The 22450-nt window shown below is 40.6% G+C and overlaps 1 protein-coding gene across 5 annotated transcripts in view; it reads right to left on the bottom strand.

Annotated features, from left to right (window-relative positions):
* KHDRBS3 (KH RNA binding domain containing, signal transduction associated 3) overlaps positions 1 to 22450 on the bottom strand; it is a 206349-nt gene that overhangs the window by 8099 nt on the left and 175800 nt on the right. The gene's annotated exons all lie outside the window — the stretch shown is intronic.

The following is a 22450-nucleotide window of genomic DNA, read 5'->3' as shown; positions in this document are numbered from 1 at the left end:
AGAACTTGTTCTGGGAGTGTGTGTGTACACAATGCTAGAATGCATGCCAGTGACTGGGGCGGGATTGTGCCAGGTACTACGGGAGTGGAGGAGGCAGCAAACATCACTCCTTCCCAACAGATGGAAAGTCAACCACAGTGACTTCTGTTGTTCCTTTAACAAGTAACACTCTTACTTATGGATGGGAGAGGGAGTAGGAAGTGGGATTTGAGTCAGGGTGAGAGGGTGAGTATGGGGGAAAGAACCACTATATTCCTAAAGTAGTACCTGTGAAAAATGCATTCGTTAAAAAAAAAGAAAGTTAACCACAGGGACTTTATTTCTGCTTAAGCCCATTCCCACCAGAGAAGTTGGCGCTGTGTGAACTGTGAGCCCTGGACAACACGTCAAGAACAAGCGTAGAGATGCACACGGTTCTGCAGCACTACTGCACTGCCATCAGGAAGTGGTGGACCACACCAACACTGCCCCAGTGACCAAGTGCAGCAGGAGGGCTGACAGATGATCTGTTTAAAAGTCAGAGGGCAGAGAAGCTTTTCAAAGCATTGGCAATCTATACTCCAACATCCTTGAGACAGAAGGCAGGAGAAAGCATGTTACTACTGCAACTTTGCAGATAGTGTAAAACAGGCTACATATACACAATATATCTTAAGTATGCATAATTTTTATGGGATCAGACCTATGGAAAAACCTAGGCTATCAAACCATAAGCATCTTGAGTATTTGAAGACGAGCTTCTACTTGCCCTCTCAGGCTTTCCTCTTTCCCACTCTACTTAATTTTGTAAGGAAATAACAGTCCTGAAATTATCTTAGCCTGTTGTGGAAATAAAACATCCCAGCATTCCAACTCCATACAATCAATCAAAATGGGAAATGACCAAGCTCAGCTATGTAACACCTTGGGGAGTCACAAGAATAAAATCCATGTGGCAACTGCCTACCATACGCTAGCTGCTGAGATGGCTCCTAGAGTTATCACAATAGCTCCAGCCCAAGGTAACTGTAACTGTCATACCCATTTTGTAGATAAGGATATTACACATAATAAAGCCTAAGTCTGCTTAAAATCTCATTGAGAACAGGAGAGCTGAATCTATCTGACTGCAAAGGTCGCACGTGTTAGCTACACCCACACCTGGTTCTCACCCTTGTTTGCTTTCTCAGGTATATGACACCAGAGACCAATCATCAGATGCAATGACCACGGTACAGTAAGCAATTCCTTTGATAAAAACATAAGCAATGGAGCTGTGCTCCTTTTTGTGTCACATGTATGGGGATGAGTCTTCACATTTGCTACCAGACATGCTCCTCTCCCCTCCTCTGAGCTATTTCCTATGTTTTTAGCTTAACTGTCACTTCCAGAGAGAACTCTCACAATTGCCCAGGGTTAGGCCAGTTTCCCCTACAGTATGTTTTCACTATTTCTCACCCTCTTGGCCTTAACAGACGCTTCCATTACATGTGTTGACTGACTGGGTATATGGAGAAGGGTACCTCCATCACTCTGGTGTGTCACGAGTAGCTTCCTGAGAATGTCCTGCTGAGGAGCACTCTAAAAGACCAGGAGGATGAAGGTGGAGAAGGGCTGAAAAGGGATGGGCAGAAGCAGTGGCAATAAGGGCCTTCCATCAGAAGGAGCAGCAGACGCAAGCATGGAGGCAGGAAACAGGCTGAAAAATCTGAGTAGCTGCAAGTAGTTCTTCATATAGAATAGTAAGTATTGATAAAATACTTGGGCCAGAATTTCCTCTCTATGCAGAATATAAGCTACACTTTGTTATCCTGGTTTAATCGAGTTGATTGAAAAGAGTATAAAATACTGGTTATGATATGAGCTCTCTGTAAAACATAAGCTCTCTGAAATGTGCTGTTAGTCTCACTGGCCCTTTTAAATGCTTCCCAGGAACAAAACAGTCACTTCTAGAGCTGACTGATATGACATGGCAGTGTGTAATCTTTCCAGAGGCACATATACAGCTACAGAGTCTTAAAAAATGGTCTTCAAACTCAGGGCTGGATTCCTAGAGAATCTGGAAGACAAAAAGGAGGTGTAAGAGGAAAGGAGCTACTGTGAGCCCATCGCTGCCGCATCAGCAGCACCTCATGTGTGTGACCTCACGTGCTGTGAAAACATCTCCATGCTGCCGCGGCAGTATGGCTCAGACAGGTTATACCACGTGCCCAGGGTCACACACTTCTAAGTGGTGGCACCTACTCATACCAAAGATGTGACCTGCTCACCATGGCAGGTACCTGCGAGGGAGGGTCCTGCTTTACTCTCACATATGTTGCTGATCTTCCAGAATGCCTCTGGGTTGGTCCTTGTGGAGCACCTATACCCCGTCTCATGCTAAGAAACAAGCCAGGGTCCAAGCGGAACTCACTGCCACATGATTACAGTGACCTCTAACTGCCTTACTTCTCTTTGGCCTCAATTCTCCCCCCCCCCCCCCTTTCTGTAGGTCAATCTTTCCCTCAAGGCATAATATACATTTAAGATGAGAAGAAAAGAAGGACTTGCTGAAAAAAGGAGAAATTTTCATATTCAAAACAGACCATATATCCAACATAAAAACAGTGAAACAAATATGGTTTTCCTACTTAAGATATTGTAGCTTCAAAGATAGAATGCTATTAAAGTAGAATGGTTTCCTTGTCTTGAGAACAATCAGACTCAAACCTTTGATATACATAACAGTGTCAACAGTCCACACATCTTCTAAACAAGAGCCTTTGCCTGCAGTGCATCTTGATAGAGTCACTATTCTGGCTGGATCCTGCTGTTCCTCTGTCTGGCCAAGGGCTGATCCACATGCTGCGTGGAGTTCCTTGAAGCTCTAACATACACACAATGGCTCATTCATAGAATCTGGCCTTAAACTAGTCAAAATAACTTCTCTTTTTGCTAAAAATAAATTGGCTAACACTTCTTTTAAATTTTATTTATTTATTTATTTATTTATTTATTTTTTGACAGGCAGAGTGGACAGTGAGAGAGACAGAGAGAAAGGTCTTCCTTTTGCCGTTGGTTCACCCTCCAATGGCCGCCGCGGCTGGCGCGCTGCGGCCGGCGCACCGCGCTGATCCGATGGCAGGAGCCAGGAGCCAGGTGCTGTTCCTGGTCTCCCATGGGGTGCAGGGCCCAAGCACCTGGGCCATCCTCCACTGCACTCCCTGGCCACAGCAGAGGGCTGGCCTGGAAGAGGGGCAACTGGGACAGAATCCAGCGCCCCGACCAGGACTAGAACCCGGTGTGCCGGCGCCGCTAGGCGGAGGATTAGCCTAGTGAGCCATGGCGCCGGCCTTGGCTAACACTTCTTAAAAACTCAGTACTAAATTAAATTAACCTCAGTCTTCTTTCAAAGGTCACAAGTAACAACATAATGGTTCCTTGGAAAAAACCTTGAGGTTCTTGAGTTTTTTTTTTTTTTTAAAGATTTGATTTATTATTTGAAAGGCAGAGTTACAGAGACAGACAGAGAGAGAGAGAGACAGACAGACAGACAGACAGAGAGGGTTTTCATCCACTGGTTCATTTACTAAATGGCTGCAATGGTAGGGGTGAAACTGGGAGCTTCATCTGGGTCTCCCATGCGGGTGCATCGGCCCTACCACTTGGGCCACTGTCTACTGCTTTTCCAGGCCATAAGCAGAGAGTTGGATCAGAAGAGGAGTAGCTGGGACACAAACTGGTGCCCACATGGGATTCTGGCACCACAGGCGGAAGGTTAGCTTACTACGCCACAGCTCAGGCACCGAGTTCTTGAGAATTTTATCTCTGTCACAAGGATAAAGTGAGAGTGACCACCTCATACAACTGAAAAGGAATTTCTTTGAGATGGTTCTCGATTGTTTAAGTTGAAATCAGAAAGGACAGCTAAAGGACTGATACACAGAAGAGTCTAACAATTGCTTTCTGACCAAACTAAGCCTCCTTTATTAAATGAAGTAAGCAGTAATAAACATCAGTACAGATTGGGAATTTGTCTGTGAAGCACAGCTACGGATAAAAAAATGGAGGTGAAGAATGCTTTCCAATGAACAAAAAGATAACAGGTAGCATAATTTGGTCCAGCAATGGTTTGGTGATATGACAGTCTCAGTTTTGACAAGTGAAAACTTTAAACTGACATTTGCTATCAGTTCACCCAGTTTCTGATTATTTATTGCAAGACTGTCATCAAGCTGAGGAGCTGGGCACAGCTGAGCCCCATTCTCATACCTGTCAGTTCCATCTGAATTGCTTTTGCAGCATTTCATTTCGTGCACCTCAAATGTCTATTAGCCAAAGATGTGTCCTACTTCCCAAGGATAAACTAAAAACTCAACATACAGGGAAGAGGGAAAAACATTAAAATCTCTTCATTTATAGACAGAAATTAAAATGTTAATAATAAAAATTAAAATATTTATAGTCTGAATATTCCTGACCTCCACTAAAAGGGAACACGTGGAAGCCCCTCCCTCAGTAGCTCCAGAGTGGGCCTCTCTCTCTGACAGAGAATCTGACTCTCCATCTCCAGATCACGAGGTTAGTCTTCCTCTCCAGCAAGCCTACACTCCACACATCCCACCCATCCTCATTCCCCACCCAACTCCGCAACTCTTTCACTGTGCACTACGGAATTCATGAAATTCAACAGAATTTCATATCTAGCAAAATCCCTGTATATTCTCAAACTCTTTGAAACCTTCTTGTCCAACAGAAAGTTGATTCACTGTAGTGACAAACCTTTTCCCTCAGCTCTCTCCAATGTTTTCATTATCTACCAAGCTAAGGGACCACTGGGCCTAGAAGGGTCACTGTACTCTTTCCTCTACCCTTAAGACAGACACATCACTTCACTTTCAGATCTTTATGTTTCACTTTTCTGGACCAACACCTGGCTGCGAGTCTCCCAACAGCACCAATGTGCTGAGTCTTAGTGATTTCTGTACATAAGTAGATAATCATTTAAACAAGCAGGCCTCTCAATCACTGAGTCTCAGTTTTCTCAGAGTCCACTGATCTTGCCTCCTTTGACCATTCAGTTTCCATGCACGCTAGGATCTTACATATTCAGTGTCATGTTCCAAACATTCTGACTACTATTTCCTCTCTTTACGTTGCTGGTAATACACTGATTATTCTTCCAAATCCATTGCAATCATCCCCTCTACTACTTTTATACTCTTCATCCTTCACTAAATTCAAGGATCAATTCTCGTTCCTCATGTTATGTGACCGATCAGTAATTAATGCAACTGACCTCCTTCCTCTTCCCTGATATTCTTTTCTGTTCTTGGCCTCCAGGATGTTCTGCTTCCTGGTTTCATTCCTGTCTCACTGACTACTTATCAGTCACCCAGTCATCTTTCTTCTTAAAACTGGAACAGTCCACAGTTCAGAGCCTGGTACTTTTTTCTGCTTTATCTAACAGGTCCCTTGGCACAAACGTTTATCTCAAATCTTTACTTGAAATGTAATCTAAATAGAAAATTCTCCCAAATTTATAGCTCTAGACCAGGTATTTCTGCAAGGGTCATTTTACACCTATGTGTCTGCTCAACATTTCAACTTCTAATAGTCATCTCAAATCTAAGGCCAAAATTACATGGAACTTCTCATCTCATTACCTAAGTCTTTCTACATCTCAGATGATACTAACTTTATTTTGTTTTTTAAGGACAGAAAGCTGAGAGCCATTCTTTTCACCAGCTATAATATTTGCCTGGAACAATTTTACCTACAAACATCTTCATGGCTAACTTTACCTTCCTCAAGACTGCTCAAACGATGCCATATCCAAGACATCTTCTGAGATGAAAACTGCAATCCCCTACCCTGGCACACCTGATCCACTTTATCTTGCTCTATTTTCTTTTTTCCACACAATTTGTCACCTTCTAAATACACCCTAATCTATTCATTATGCTCACTGTTAACTTTCTCTCATGAAAACGTTAAGTCCTACAAGGGAGGCATTTGTGTCTGTTTTATTCACTCACACATACACACACACACACACACACACACACCACACATTAAATACTCTGACTGAATAGATTACAACAAAATTATCAAAAACAAAAACAAACCAATCTGTGTGTTCAGGCAGTTTAGAAAAGACAAAGTGTTAGTAATGAGTAAACTTGAACAAGAGGCATTTCCCTGACCCACCTCAATTCTAAATGTATAAGGATTCAAAGAAACAAAGAAGATGTGAACTCTTGCCTCTTAGTAGCTCGTACAAATACATCTCCATAGAACAGGGAGTAAGTAGAGACCCTGGTATCAGAGTCTAATTTTGTTGGTGGTAGGAAGAAGGTAAGAAGGAGGAGGCTATTCAATGAAGGTGACACATGAGTGGTTGAGGGACTTTGAGGAAGAGGAGAGAGACTGTGATGCGCCTGAACTCCTGAAGAAGGGGAATTACTAGTAATCCTACTATATTCAGGGTGCTGCTGGCAAATATATAATTACAGAATATATCTATACTCACTATTATAAATAATTAAAACTATAGTTACACATTTTAAGTATACATGATCTCATTTATGACAATGCTGTGAAGCAGGTATTATTCTATTTCCTTTATATACAAAACAAATGAAGCTCTCAAAGCTTACTGAGGTATCCAAAGATGATCAAGTAAAAACCAAAGCTGTAAGTCAACTCTGTCTCACATAACAGCTGATTTTTGCCCAGACACCAGGGCACCTGTTTCTGAAATGCTAAAAGCCAGGAGTTTACCCTTTTGACAAGAAATCTATACAAGTATGTTTATACACAGATTTTTTTTTTTCTTTCCTTATGTCTTCTCTCTTTATCCCAAATTGACAACCTGTGACAATCACATCTTTTTGGCACTTGGTATACCTTTTCAATGTGAATTATAATCCACATTTTTTACTTTGATTTGTCCCATTTTTAAAAAGTATTCTCTCCTCCCCAAGCCCCTTTTAAAAATATTTATTTATTTATTTGGAAGGCAGAGACAGAGAGACATAGATCTTTCATCTCTCGTAACATCTCCCAGATGGACATGGGCCAAGTCAGAGTCAGGAGCCTGGAATTCCATTCTGGGTCTTCAATATGGGCAGCAGGCATCCAAGCACTGGGGCCTTGTTAGGCACATTAGCAGGAATCTGGATTGGAACTGGAGTAGCCAGGCCTCAAACTGGAAGCAGCAGCTTAACCCTGGCCACAATGCCTGCCCCACTACTTTCCTTCATCTGCTTTGTTTTCCCTTTCTGGAAACCTCAGTGTAGTTACTTTTGAAGTTTGGGCTCCATCTTTCTTATCTCCTAGATTTCCTATCATGCAGTTCTTCCCCTTTAGTACTATTCATTGGCCTGCTTAGCCATCTATTAATTCCTTAATTCCCAATTCTAACTTGTTTGGCCTTTATGGATGCCTTCCATTCTTATTCACTTGAAGATTTATTACTTACTTTATAATCATCCTCTATTTGATGTGCGCTGTCACTCATGGTGTCGGGTTCTCAGTTTACTGAGTCGAAGTTTCTTACATGGCTTGTAAATCATGGGTGTGTGTTAATTCCTGCTTTCAAGATTCTCAAAGTTTGCTTGTCTGTGAATGTTATCACTTATTTAAAATAGTTTCCTCAATCGGACTTGCCCCAAATGGTGGAGTTAGAAATGTGCCAGGGGATTCTAATACAATCCCATCAAGGCTGCATATACCAATGCCATCTCACTAGTCCAAGTGATCAATTTCAGTTCACAATTGATCATACTGATAGGTCTAAGAGTCAAAGGGATCACACAAACAAGACTAGTGTCTGCTAATACTAACTGATAGAATAAAAAAGGGAGAGAATAATCCAGCATGGGAAACGGGATACACAGCAGACTCATAGAATGGCAGATGTCCTAAACAGCACTCTGGCCTCAGAATCTCAGAATCAGCCCTTAAGGCATTTGGATCTGGCTGAAGAGTCTATGAGAGTATTTTAGACATGAAAAGCCAAGACACTCTGGAAAAAACAACAACAACAACAACCACCACCACCTAAATGAAAGATCTCTGCGAGTGAGATCCCAGTAGAAAGAATGGGCCATCAAAGAAGGAGGTACCTTTCTCTGAAGGGAGGAGCGAACTTCCACTTTGACTATGACCTTGTCGAAATAAGATCGAAGTCAATGAACTCAAAAGGCTTCCATGGCCTTGGCAACTCATGACAAGAGCCTAAGGAGATTACTGATACCATAAACAAGAGTGTCAAATTGTTAAGTCAACAATAGGAGTCACTGTGTACTTACTCCTTATGTGGGATCTCTGTCCTTAATGTGTTGTCCAATGTGAATTAATGCTATAACTAGTACTGAAACAGTATTGTACACTTTATGTTCTGTGTGGGTGCAAACTGATGAAATCTTTACTTAATATACACTAAATAGATCTTCTGTATATAAAGAGAATTGAAAATGAATCTTGATGCGAATGGAATGGGAGAGGGAGTCGGAGATGGGAAGGTTGCGGGTGGGAGGGAAGTTATGGGGGGCGGGAAGACATTGTAATCCATAAACTGTACTTTGGAAATTTATATTTACTAAATAAAAGTGAAAAAAAAATAAAATAGTTTCCTGATGTTGATAACAGAAAAAGGGCACACTCTACGTTTGGGGGTTCCTAATTCCCCCAGAGGGAGGTTTTACCAGAGGCTTAGTCCTGTGTTGTGATGCCTTTAATCTGGGAATAAACAGTACTGCTTTGTACTTCCGAGCTCCACTGAGTCAGGAGCAAGACCAGACCAGCCTAGTTGCTCCCAAGGCAGTTTTTCTATCAATTATGAGAACACCCTGAGCCCCTTAGTACTCCTTGGTCACAGCAATTGATTTGGGATTATATCTTTCACAGAACACTCTAACACTCTTCTCCTGAATGGGGGTTTGTTGTTTTGTTTTCATAGAACTGGTTTCATTTCCTTCTTTCTCAGTAAATCTTTTCAAACTCATTTCTGCTACTATGTGAGATTTTAAGGAGGGATTGTATGGAACAGGTATATATTCTTAGTCCATCTCCTTGATTTTATTTTTGTTTATGTTTTTAAAGTCCTCTAATTTATAACACATTTAGACAATCTTTAGTTCTCAAAATCTGTGCTTGAAGAAGACATTATTTAATTTTACAGGTAAGAAAAAAGATAAAATGAGAACCATATCTAATGCACATTTGTTATGTACAGTACTTATCCTTAATATATGATGGTATTCCAAAAACAAAAAGGTGATTGGAAGACTAATATGAACATGGGCACTGAAAACTCTGTCCATGCATCAGTGAAGAGTGTCTAACAGTACTGTCTGTTTACTATTGGTGAAATGACTTTCTTTGGAGGAGAGGAAGAACAGTAAATCCCTTCAGACGTCATTACTAAGTTCTGCACTACTGCATTAATACTGAAGAGCTAATTTCCATGATTATTTCATCCTGTTCCTTTAAAATCTTATCATTAGTCACTGTGATAAAAATATTTTATCCAACATTGACTAAATGCTTATCATGATAGGAAAAGCTGAAGAACGAGACATGTACAACCCAGGTAATTGCTTACTGACTGACTGTCCCAGTCTACCATTTCCATTCTACTTAGGGGGTTTAATTCTTAAAAACACCATTAAGAAACTTTATATTCAGGGCCTGCACTGTGGTGCAGTAGGTTAAGCCACTTCCTGCAATGCTGGCGTACCATACCAGAGCACAGGCTCAAGTCCTTGCTGCTGTACTTCCAATCCACGTCATTGCTAATATTCCTGGGAAAGCTGTGGAAGATAGCCCAAGTACATGAGCCTGACACCTGTATAGGAGACCAGATGGAGTTCCTGGCTCCTGGCTTCAGTCTGGCCGGGCCCCAATTGTTGTGGTCATTTGGGCAGTGAACGAGTAGGTGGAAGATCTTTTTCTCCCTGTCTCTGTCACTCTAATTTTCAAATAAATAAAAATAATTCTCAAAAGACCAAAAATTTTTATAGACAATATATGAAAGTATTTAAAATGAATTTTGGGGATAATATCTCATTTTCCCATGTCATGGATTCCTCAAGATTTAAAATCCTTTATGGTAAATGGCTAAAACATTTCGAATCTGTTTTCAATAAAAGTCTTACTTATCTAACAGTTATTTGATGAATCTAATACTTCATCAGAAGGATATTTAGTAAGTTTCAGAATGAGGATGTGTAAGTTGGACAGAAAAAGAGCTATAACAAGGTCCTGTCTTCTGACCATGGCTTTGTTGCTTTTTAGCCTTTCCTTGATTTTTGTGAATCAGAGTTGCTACTGGAGCTATTGTCATCCAACCTGGGAAAGGTATCATAGTAACTTTGCTTCATTCCTGTCTTCTATCTTTCATTAAATGTGTTTAAATTGAATACATGATTGCTAATATTTTGTCCCTCTTGGGAATTCTGAGTTAGTGCAAGTTTTGTTCTGTGAGGTGACCTGGCATTCAGAGTGCTTCCTATGTGAGCAGCAGGCAGCCACCATGACATTTCTGCCTCAAGGAACTTATGATGTGAGGATGATTCACTTGTTGGGAAGGATGCACAAGGTGTAGAATATTCTGGACATCTCACTTGACTTTGAATTGCTGCTGGATTCCACAGCATTCACACTGCATCTCCAAAATGGCCTGGAGAAGTGGTTTACCAAGTGTGGCCTGCAGACTCCCAGAGGGCCATCAAAGTAAAACTACTTTCCCAGTAATACTAAGATGTTACTTGTCTTTTTCACTGTGATGACATTTGCACCAAATGTTGTATGTTAAAAAGTGGTGGTTCTTTGTCAGAAATTAATGCAACAACACAAAGCTGTACTAGTTAAAAACAAAGTGATTTTCACTTAAGAAGACTCCTGTGTAGAAGTAAAACTTACTGATCTCCTTAAATCTCAACCGTTAAGTACACAGCCTTTTTTTTTCACTTTTATTTAGTAAATATAAATTTCCAAAGTACAGTTTATGGATTACAATGGCTCCCCGCCCCCCATAACTTCCCTCCCACCCGCAACCTTCCCATCTCCGACTCCCTCTCCCATTCCATTCGCATCAAGATTCATTTTCAATTCTCTTTATATACAGAAGATCTATTTAGTGTATATTAAGTAAAGATTTCATCAGTTTGCACCCACACAGAACATAAAGTGTACAATACTGTTTCAGTACTAGTTATAGCATTAATTCACATTGGACAACACATTAAGGACAGAGATCCCACATAAGGAGTAAGTACACAGTGACTCCTATTGTTGACTTAACAATTTGACACTCTTGTTTATGGTGTCAGTAATCTCCCTAGGCTCTTGTCATGAGTTGCCAAGGCCATGGAAGCCTTTTGAGTTCACTGACTTCGATCTTATTTCGACAAGGTCATAGTCAAAGTGGAAGTTCGCTCCTCCCTTCAGAGAAAGGTACCTCCTTCTTTGATGGCCCATTCTTTCTACTGGGATCTCACTCGCAGAGATCTTTCATTTAGGTGGTGGTTGTTGTTGTTGTTGTTGTTTTTTCCAGAGTGTCTTGGCTTTTCATGTCTAAAATACTCTCATAGGCTCTTCAGCCAGATCCAAATGCCTTAAGGGCTGATTCTGAGATTCTGAGGCCAGAGTGCTGTTTAGGACATCTGCCATTCTATGAGTCTGCTGTGTATCCCGCTTCCCAAGTACATAGCCTTGTATCATTTCATATGCTGAGAGGAAAAGTAGTCTCACAGCAATTCTTGGGCACAATGAAGTACACTGGTGACCTCAAGGAAAAACACCTGGTATTTGTTTACCTAGTTAGTTTACCTGATTGCTCTTTTCACATAATATCATTTTTACTTGAGAGAATGATGGGCAATACACAATGCTTATTCAGATTTGGGTATCTGATAGAAGTATTCTCAAAGAAGAATAAAAAGGACCTGCCATTTTCAAGACAACTGACAGTATTTGTTAACAATGATAAAAGTTCAGCCTTTAAGTAAAAGCTACAAGTTTGGAAAACTAGTATGTGCCAGTATAAGCTGATAGCAAGCCAATACTTCTTGTTTGAGATCAGTGATGATCACAAATGTGATTCTTTTAGATACTGTACAATGAAATGTGTCACATCTGAAAAAAATGTGCATGAGCTGATAAGCCAACATTTTTTAAATGAATACAAGCATGATGTCACAAAATCCATCAAGTATCAAGACAGACAAAGCTATTTTAACATAACAGAGCATGAAAATCTACAGATATTTCAGAGCCCACACTGCAGCTAACTTTTAAGAAACTGTCATCTGCCAAGTTATGGTATTGAAAGAATAGTCATTAATTATTTGAAAAGGCTATTTTTCCTTTTCTAACCACATATCTGTTGTTCAAACTACTGCAACCAAAAAATATATCACATTAGACGAATGCAGAGGAAGGTATGAAAATCCATAATGGCACAATTCTTACTATTTCTTTTGGAAAATGATAATTTTTTTCATAAAAGTAATCACATTAACAAGCAATGAGTTATTATTTTATATTAATACTTAAAATGTTTCTTTGAATTTCTTGTATGGTAAGTATTAACAGATATAAACCATATACACTAAAAAATTTTGTAGCATTCATTAGTTTAGAGTATAAAGGGGGCATAGAATCTTAAACTGTCAGAAATATCTGGCGTAGAATACAAGGCAAGAGTAAATCTTAAGAGGCAGCAGGGCAAGTATTATAAACGTTTACCTGTAGATTGGTTTATTTTAATCTGCAGAATTGTCTCTGTGTCTATGCAGTGATGGGGGAGACACCACTAACCAGCCAGCCACATAGACAGAGCCCAATATGTCACACGATACCATGGTTAAAAAATCCCTGTCTTGAGGGAGGCATTTGACCACGTGGCTAAGATGCCCATTTCCTCTATCAGAGTGCCTGGGTTCAATTCCAGTTCCAGCCTCCAGTTCTAACTTCCCATTAATGGAGACCCTGGGAGGCAGAAGGTGATGGCTCAGGTAAATAAGTTCCTACCATTGAAAAACAAGACGGAACAGATTTTGTTTTCTTCCCTGGGAGGCTGCAGGCAGCTCAAGAATGGAAGCTGTCTCTTACCTCCTTGAATACAGTAAGAAAAACCCAGAGAAAATGAAATTTCAAATACATCAGGGCTGCTGCTGTAGCGTAGCAGGTAAAGCTGCTGCCTGCAGTGCCAGCATCCCCTATGAGCTCCGGTTCAAGACCCGGCTGCTCCACTTCCGATCCAGCTCTCTGCTATGGCCTGGGAAAACAGTAGAAGATGGCCCAAGTACCCTCATGGGAGACCCAGAAGAAGCTCCTGGCTCTTGGCTTAGGGTTGGCACAGCTCCGGCTGTTGCAGCCAATTGGAGAGTAAACCAGCGATGGAGGACCTCTCTCTCTCTCTGCCTCTCCTCTCTGTGTAACTCTGACTTTCAAAGTAAAATAAGTAAATCTTTAAAAACAAAAGTGTATTAAGAGGAAAAGTAATTGGGTGAGAAAATGAGCTTAAAAAAAAAACAAATAATAGGAATACAAATATACATACAGGTTCTTCTCAATCATCAGTAACAGTTTTAGTGCTAGAATAACTTTAGCTCCTTAACTGGTATGAATTATTTACTACTGCAAACAATGTTAGAAAACAGAAAAATAAATTTAGGTTTGAATTTTTGTTTTAGAAAATAAAAATCATATATTTGCAAATGTTTGAATATTTAAATAAATTTAAAAGGATGGTTTAAACTGTAGGTTTAAACCTATGGTTTAATTAGAGGATGTCTCTCTCTGTCTAAATAAAGGCTCAGCTAACAAAAACTGAAGGCCTACACAGCAGACTCATAGAATGACAAATGCCCTAAACAGCACTCTGGCCTCAGAATCAGTCCTTAAGGCATTCTGATCTGGCTAAAAAGCCCATGAGAGCATTTTAGTCATGGAAAGCCAAGACACTGTGGCAAAAAATGACCTACATGAATGATTTCTGTGAGTGAGACCCCAGTGGAAAGAAGGGGCCATCAAAGAAGGAGGCACTTTTCTCTGAAGGAAGGAGAGAACTTCCACTTTGCTTAGGCCTTGTCTAAAAATCAATGGAGTTTGTGAACTCAAGAGGCTTCCATAGCCTTGCAGCTCATGACAAGAGCCTCGGGTAATTACTGATGTCATAAATAAGAGTGTCAATTGTTAAATCAACAACTGGAGTCACAACTTAATATGTTGTAGTATGAGAATTAATGGTAAAACTTGTCTTCAAACAACATTACATTATACTTTGTGTGTCTGTGTGAGTGCAAACTGTTGAAATCTTTACTTAGTATAGTGTTTGTCTTCTGTATATAAAGATAATTAAAAATGAATCTTAATGAAGAATGGGATGGGAGAGGGAGAAGGAGGTAGGACTGGAGTGGGAGTGGGAGGGCAGATATGGGGGGAAGAATTGCTATATTCCAAAAGCTGTATCTATGAAATTTGTATTTATTAAATAAAAGATTTCTAAAAAAAGAAAGAAACAAAAACAAAACAGGGGCTGGCGCCATGGCGCACTGGTTAATCCTCCGCCTGCGGCGCCAGTACCCCATATGGGTGCTGGTTCTAGTCCCGGTTGCTCCTCTTCCAGTCCAGCTCTCTGCTGTGACCTGGGAAGACAGTGGAGGATGGCCCAAGTGCTTGGGCCCCTACACCCGAATGGGAGACCAGGAGGAAGCACCTGGCTACTGGCTTCGGATGGGTGTCGCTCTGGCTGTTGCGGCCTTTTGGGGAGTGAACCAACGGAAGGAAGTCCTTTCTGTCTTTCTCTCTAACTCTGTCAGATAAATAAATAAAATCTTAAAAAACAACAACAACAAAAAAGAACAAAACAAAACAAAGGAACTGAAGGCCTGATTTTCTAAATTACAGACCTTTTAGAATTGATATTATTAACCTGACTGCTAGGAGACATTTCATTGTTCAGGAGAAGATCCATCACCAGGCTGAAGGAGGAGGGAAAATAAAGGCCAATTTACAAAATAATTTCACCATGCTTTTTTAAGCTATGAAGTAAGATTTGGTAAAAAGAGTAAATGTAAATAGGTATGAAAACATTCTTCATTCAAATGATTAACAGTTAACACAAACTGTAGTTCATCGTTGGGTATGGGTATACGGGAACTCTTTGTACCTTCCTCGTGAATCTATGAATCTAATACTGTAGTCCCCAAAACAGTCTTTTAGAAAATTAAAACTGAAAATTGATCTCCTATATTTCTCATAAAGTATAATTCTAAAATGATAAGAAAACAGACCCTTTCCTCCCTTACTAGTAATTTAAAACGCGATGAACTTGGTTATATTTAAAATATTTAATAGTAGCCTTATTTTGCAAATTGACACTATTAAAATCTGAGTTTTACTGTGGCAATAATATTAGCCTATAGCTCTCTATATATTCTACAACAAAAGTACAGTCATCTAATTTATTAAAAGTCTTATAACTATTCTAGAAGAAACCCATTTTACTGTTTTATTCCCACAGAGACTGAGATCCACTGAGACCCACAGGTGAAGCCCTGTTCTAGGGACTGTGCTACACTTCACTGCCCGGGTCTAATCAAACCTGATCCAGTGTCCTGGCCCTGCCACCTAGAAAATGCAGCAAGAGCCAGAGCCATTTACTGAATCTAATATTAACACCCTTGCTATCTGAGAATCTAATAAGACCCTTGCCATCTTCATCTACTGACTTATTCACTCAGGGATTCAACTGGTTTCAAAACATTTAAGAAACAAATTCATTAATTTCATAGAGCTTGTATGCATATTACAATGAGAGAGACAGACACAGTTTATATGTCACATGGAAAGGAGTCCTACTAAGAATACAAAGAGTGGCTCAGAGTTTGCAGGGATGGAATAAGGCTTTTATTTTTTACTCTGAAGAGAGAACCCTTCCAATATGGGTCATTTGAGGGAAGATTTGAAGGTACTGAAGGAATCATGCAAATACCGTAGGGCAGAGGGACTATCCAGTCACAAAGTCTTTCTGGGGGCACAATCACAGCATAGCTGAAGCCTAGAAAGACAGGCAGTGCAGGTGGAGCAGAGGGGACAACAAGGAGGGCGACAGAATCAAAGAGAATGCAACAAGCTAGGGTGGATCACGGAGGATCAGGGAGGCCACTGAAAAGCTTTGGCTTCTTGTTTCTTGCTTTGTATTTTTAAATTTTTTTAAAATCCTGAGATGGGAAAATCTGATATTTTAATGGTTTTTAGAAAAAAAAACAAAATTTTTATTTAATGAGAAAGGGTGGAGTATGGCAGAAATAGCTTTTGAGGGAAAAGAGATCAGAAGTGTGGTTCAGGACACACTGGGTTCAAGAGTCCTCATGGGAGAGAGTTGGAAGCAGTTGTAAAGAGAAATCTAGGGGTCAGTTTGAATTGGAGACCTAAACTGAGATTTATCATACAGAAGACACTTAAAACCATAAAACACGAGATCACTTAGGGCCTAATTGAAAGGACTGGGCCTTGAGGCACTACAAAACAAAGAAAAGAGGGTGACTTGGCAGGAGAGACTGAGAATGCACAGCCAGGGAAGTGGAAGCATGGAGGCTCCTCAGATAGCGAGGGTCTGTGGTGCTTCAAACAGAAGGAGGGAGCCCCTAATCATCTGGGATGGAAGACAACCAAGGACTGAGAAGTGACTTGGAGATTTGGCCACTTAGAGTCACGGAGAATACTGGAAAGAGTTGTTTGGTGACAAAAAGATCAAGTTCAAAGGAAACTGGGATGAAGTCAAGTAGAGACAGTGAAATGAGACCACTGCTGAACATTTCAGTTTAGGTTTTGTAGTTAGAATGTGTATATGTGATATCACCCAGCCTTATTAATAATTTCAGGTATTAATAATCTTAGTGGGTTCTTGACATCTATTCAGAGAAGAATTCTGAATACTGGCTGAAATAAACCAGACAACATGGTAAGTTTTTAAGTGTTCTATTCAGTGAGAGAAATGTATAGGAAAATGAGGGTCTTAATTAGGGCAGAAAGAAGCCTAGAAGCTAAGGTGGGTCCATACCAGAGAGAGAGCAGCCAGGAGCCACGTGGAACAAGCATACGATTATGGGCAGCCACAGGCAGCTTAGCGTGGGCAGCAAAGCAAAGGCAGAGAATGAGCCATGGGCACTCCAGGCCTTTTATATGATTTCCAAAGGGGAGTGGTCACATAGTCTTATGACAGACAGGTGGGCATTCAGGCGAGATCAGGTAGGGGCATGAGATCACACAGGAGGTATGGTGGAGGGGTGTGGACTCCAGCTTACAAATTTAATCAATTTGATCCTGTCTGCCTATATCATAGGTACATGTGTTTACATAGTTCCCCTACTGTATCAACACCTCTAGTGTATGCTTGAATCTGCATATGATATCTAACACAAATTTTTCCTGCTATAAATTTCATGGATACAATTGATCTTAGTAATTTCAGCACACTTTTTTTTTCTTTCTTTATTAAGTTGAGAACTTATATCTTTTCACTTAAAGAAATCACATTATGGCTTCCCTTTGCCATATCCTAATTGCCAGCACCACTACCCTTGAGCTTTGGGGTCTATGGTTAAGTATAATATGGGTTCCCTGAAAACAAGCAATGCAATACCTCTACAGTCCATGTGATACAGCTACTAAGTAACTAACAGGTGGGTAGTGTATACAGTGTGGAAACACTGGCCAAAATGATGATTCATATCCTGGGCTAGATAGAGTGGTATAGTGTGATCTTCCATCATGGAACTCAGAATGGCATTCAACTTTAATGAATTTTTTCTTTCTGGAATTTTCCATTACTTTGGAACTACAGTTAACTGAGGACAGGTGAATACTTAGAAAGTAAAACTTGGAGGCAGCATTGTGGAGTACTAGGTTAAGCCTCCACCTGTGGTGCCATCATCCCATATAAGTGCCGGTTCATGTTCTGGCTGCTCCTCTTCTGATCCAGCTCTCTGCTAATGGCTTGGGAAGGCAGTGGAAGATGGCCCAGGTGGCTTGGGTCCCTGCACCCATGTGAGGGGTCCAGAAGAAGCTCCTGGCTCCTGGCTTCAGATCAGCCCAGCTCCAGCTATTGCAGCCATTTGGGGAGTGAACCGGTTGATGGAAGAATTCTCTATCTCTCCCTTTGTCTGTAACTCTGCCTCTCACATAAATAAATCTTTAAAAAAATTTTTAAAAAAGCAAAACTGCAGATAAGGGGGGAGGACTGTGGTATATACACCTATGCAAACATGTAGACATGTACATATATATTAAATTCTTGCAGACAGTATTATCCCCACTTCAAAAAATAGAATAAAAACTGCTTTTTTTGTTCGGTTTTTATCAACTGGCGTTTTATTTTATGTTAATGTGATTTTTAATAAAGATTTATTTATTTGAGAGGTAGAGTTACAGACGGAGAGAAAGGCCTTCTATCTGCTGGTTCACTCCCCAATGGCAGAAACTGCTGGAACTGAGCTGATTCAAAGCCAGGAGCTTCATCCAGTCTCTCAAACAGGTGCAGGGACCCAACCATTTAGGCCATCTTCCACTGTTTTCCCGGGCCATAACCAGAGAGCAGCCAGGACATGAACTGGTGCCCATATGGGATGCCGGCTCCGCAGGCGGAGGCTTAGCCTACTATGCCACAGCGCTGGCCCCTTTTAATGTGATATTAATGCTAGGATAACAGATTCAATATAATTTATTAGATACAATTCTAATAACATAACGACATTTCTGTTCTCTCTGTTTTAATGATAGCATTTTTAATTTACATTAGAGTCAAGACCTTTATGATCCAGCAAAAAAAGGGTTCAACAAGTAAAAAGTTTTCAGTCTTTTTAGACCCAACTTACTCAAAGTCACAGAGCTGGTGAAGCCAGGATTCCAACAAATGTCTGCTCTTAACTTCTCTGAGACTAAGGTTTTATGTTCCCAAAATCAGCAACATCAGACCAAGCAGACATCAGGAGTCAGTCTCCTGAAATCCAGAGCACCACAGAAATCCCGGCCATGGGGCTCCTTTCTGAAGACAGCACAGTCAGCTCAGCTGGGACTCTGCAGGCACTTGCAGAATGTCCTCTTCCAGGCTTACCCTCCCCACTCGCATACTGTCACTGTAAATGCTGGAGGCTGGTATGCCCTCTTTCAGCTCCCACCACCTCTCAGAAACCAACTCTCGGCTGTCTGTTCCCTCAGAAAGTGTTTCTGTTCGTTGCTGAACAAATGCAGTTAACTTCTCCCCAAGTCTCATTTTCCAGTTTTTCTCTTATCTTCTGCAAAGTTACTGACTGGGCTAAGTTTGCGCTATGAAGCAGAGGCTGGACAGCATGTGCTCTAATTTCAACTCAAGTACACAAACTCAGACACAGAATGTTGGTTAAGTCAGACACTATCCCAAATGCCCCAATTCAGTAGTCTTCTACCATTTGGCTCATATAGTCAGAGCTGGGCCAGACTGAAGCCAGAAACTCCATCCTGGTTTCTCATGTGGGTGGCAGGGGTTCAGATACCTGGGCTATCTCCTGCTGCTTTCCCAGGTGCATTGCCATGCAGTTGGATCAAAAGCAGAGCAGCTGGGATACAAAGCTGCACACATGTGGGATGCTAGTACTGCAAGTGGCAACTCAATCCACTGCTTCACGGAACTGGCCCAGTGACTATTATTCTTAATCCTATTGCTGTAATGAAGTTTACAAAATTTCATTTCAGATGTAAGATTTTAACTATTAACACACATTTACCAGAGGACCAGAAATAATACATGCCTTTCATAGTTGAGCCTTCCCCTCTCTGTAGTGAAATGCTTTTACATTTTACCTCCACGACAAAGTGCAGGAACTTACTGGTACTTAACTGAATCAAAGGGAAGAAATCGACCTTGAGATGCCATAAGGGCCTTCAGGCTAAAGCATCTTAATCAGCTGAGAGAAATGATTATCTCGCTCTAATTTCAAAGACTTCCAGAAATGACACCTGAATAGCTTGTCACGGTAACACCCTCAAGCAAGCCTGTCAGAAAGTCCTTGTTTCATGTTTAAACCTGATCTCTCAAGAAACAGAATGCTTTCTCCCTCATTCTCTTCTCCACAGAGGCTGACAGCACCACCTCTGTGTAAGGCAACCCAGAAGGATACATCATGAGTGACAAAAAAGCATGTGCCCTAGACATTCTTGGCAAGCATAATTAAGAAGAGGCCCTACTGCAGCTACTGTGAGCTGGTACCACATGGGACACAGAGACATACAAAGACGTCATACAACGCTAATAGCAGGCACCACCTATCATATGCCTATTATGAAGAATTATGCTAGGTATTCTACAGACATTATGTTTATCTTAAAGACAAACTGAGAAATTAGTTATCTGTATTTTGTAAATTTATGTTAAAAACAAAAATGTAGATCTTTGTGAGATGATCTTAGTAGGAATTCAGGAAGTTCAAATAGTGTCTTTTTCAACATTTGTTCTCAGGTACTTATAGGGTACCTACTGTGTACAGGGCAAAATGAGTACTATGATGCTGAAAAACCATAATTCTGTAGGAACTCAAGAGGCTAGGTATCTGGAGTTTTGGGGAACATGAAAAAGTTTCCCAGAAGAAAAGCTTAAATTGACTAATCACAAGACAAAGATGAAAAATCTGAACAGAACAATATCGAATCTGACCTGGCATTAGGGATAGCAGCTGATCTGAGGCATAAAATGATTTATCTGAAGTCATGTGGCTAGAACACCATGGAGTCAGGATAGAAGTTTAGTCACTCTGACTTCCACACTCCCTGCTTTTCATTACTATCTAATTCAACTACCAATTATTACATTCTCAAAAAGTAAGAGATGTGTCTGGGTATTTTTTAGAAAATCATGCAATTCAGATTGACCAAAGGAGATGACTGGAATTAAGATATCTCATATTCAAAGTCTAAAAGAAAAAGCCAGATAACCTTCTGTGACACTGGAATCTTTCCCTCTTGGTTACATGGGTATACTACAGGTAAAAGTATATTGAACTAGTTCAGCTAGATGTGAATTCATGCTCTTTGCAGTCAAAAGAAAAAATCTAAAAGAAAAAAAAATTAATGTGTTAAAAGAGGAGAATCAATAGGCGTCTGCTGCCCATTTAACATGCAGTATTCCTTCTTTCTCACCAAGAGATCTCACAGAAGACCTGGGGTGGGATGCCAGTGTTAACAATTTAACAATCCCAAACAACTGAATTTCTTAGCTACTTTTGCATTTGAGGCAGTCAGTGAAGCCAACACCAGACTCCACTCCTGGAGTAAAACGTTCTTGGGAATTTCCTAACAGAGATCTAACTAACAGGAGTTCTTACTGCATCAGCTTGGTGGCTGGTACTGTCACAGCCCTGGGAATTGAGCTGAACCTTAGGATAGAAGCCAGGGCGAAGGACAGGAAGAACGAAAGCAGAAGACTGGATTCTTAGGAACTACAGAGTTGTCACATCAGCTAGGAGGCACATTATAAGGAAAAATCAACCTCTCCTTTGAACTGACGATCAAGTTACAGCATTATTAACCTGTCCTGAAGGGATGTTGTGTACCTTCTGTATCTCTGATACCGGAGCTAACAGCTCCTAAATCTCACTTTCATCAAAAAGTAGCTTAAAAGGTTGCAGGTGGTCCTACATAATTGAAAAATAAAACTATATATTTTTGTTAGATTCCAAGTAAGACAAATTTTTATTAACAAAAATCTCTCCTCACTACAAACTGTGCCAATCTTCTTCCTCCACAGCCGAGTCATGCACACTAGGCATCGTGGTGATGCCGGCTTGCTGAGTTTGCTTCACAGAGCTTGCACTGATGGGGATCCTGTGAAATCTAGGCAATGTTTGCCATATTTACATTCCTTGTATAACCATATTCTCACTTTAAGCAAATTTCTTCATACTACTATAATCAATTTAGAAGATGGCACAGAATTAATAGTTAAGAGGCTCTGGCGCCACACACAGAATAGAATCTAAGCTTCAGCATTTATACTGAAAGCTTAGGTAAAGTTAATTTCCATTTAGAATTATGAAATGACTATCTCTAGTTAGAAATATCTTGAGATCCACCTGAAATTAATACAACTATGTTAGCTTTTTAGTGAATACTATTTCCTTTTCTTGTATTTTCAAAGTGTACAGTTATCTTTTAAGAATTTTTCTTTTGGGCCCAGCGCTGTGGTTCAGTAGATTAATTCTCACCTGTGGCACCAACATAATATATGGGTGCTGGTTCTAGTCCTGGCTGTTCCTCTTCCAATCCAGCCCTCTGCTATGGCCTGGGAAAGCAGTAGAAGGTGGCTCAGATGCATGGGCCCCTGAACCAGCATGGGAGACCTGGAAGAGGCTCCTGGCTTAGGATCGGCACAGTTCTGGCTGTTGCAGCCATTTGGGGAGGGGATCACAGGATGGACGGCCTTTCTCTCTGTCTCTCCCTCTCA

Source organism: Oryctolagus cuniculus, chromosome 6 (assembly GCF_051225735.1).
Source record: "Oryctolagus cuniculus isolate XC-2025 breed Fujian yellow rabbit chromosome 6, ASM5122573v1, whole genome shotgun sequence".
Taxonomy (NCBI): Eukaryota; Metazoa; Chordata; class Mammalia; order Lagomorpha; family Leporidae; genus Oryctolagus; species Oryctolagus cuniculus.
Note: the sequence above shows the minus strand (reverse complement) of the source record. Positions and strands in the feature narration are given on the sequence as shown.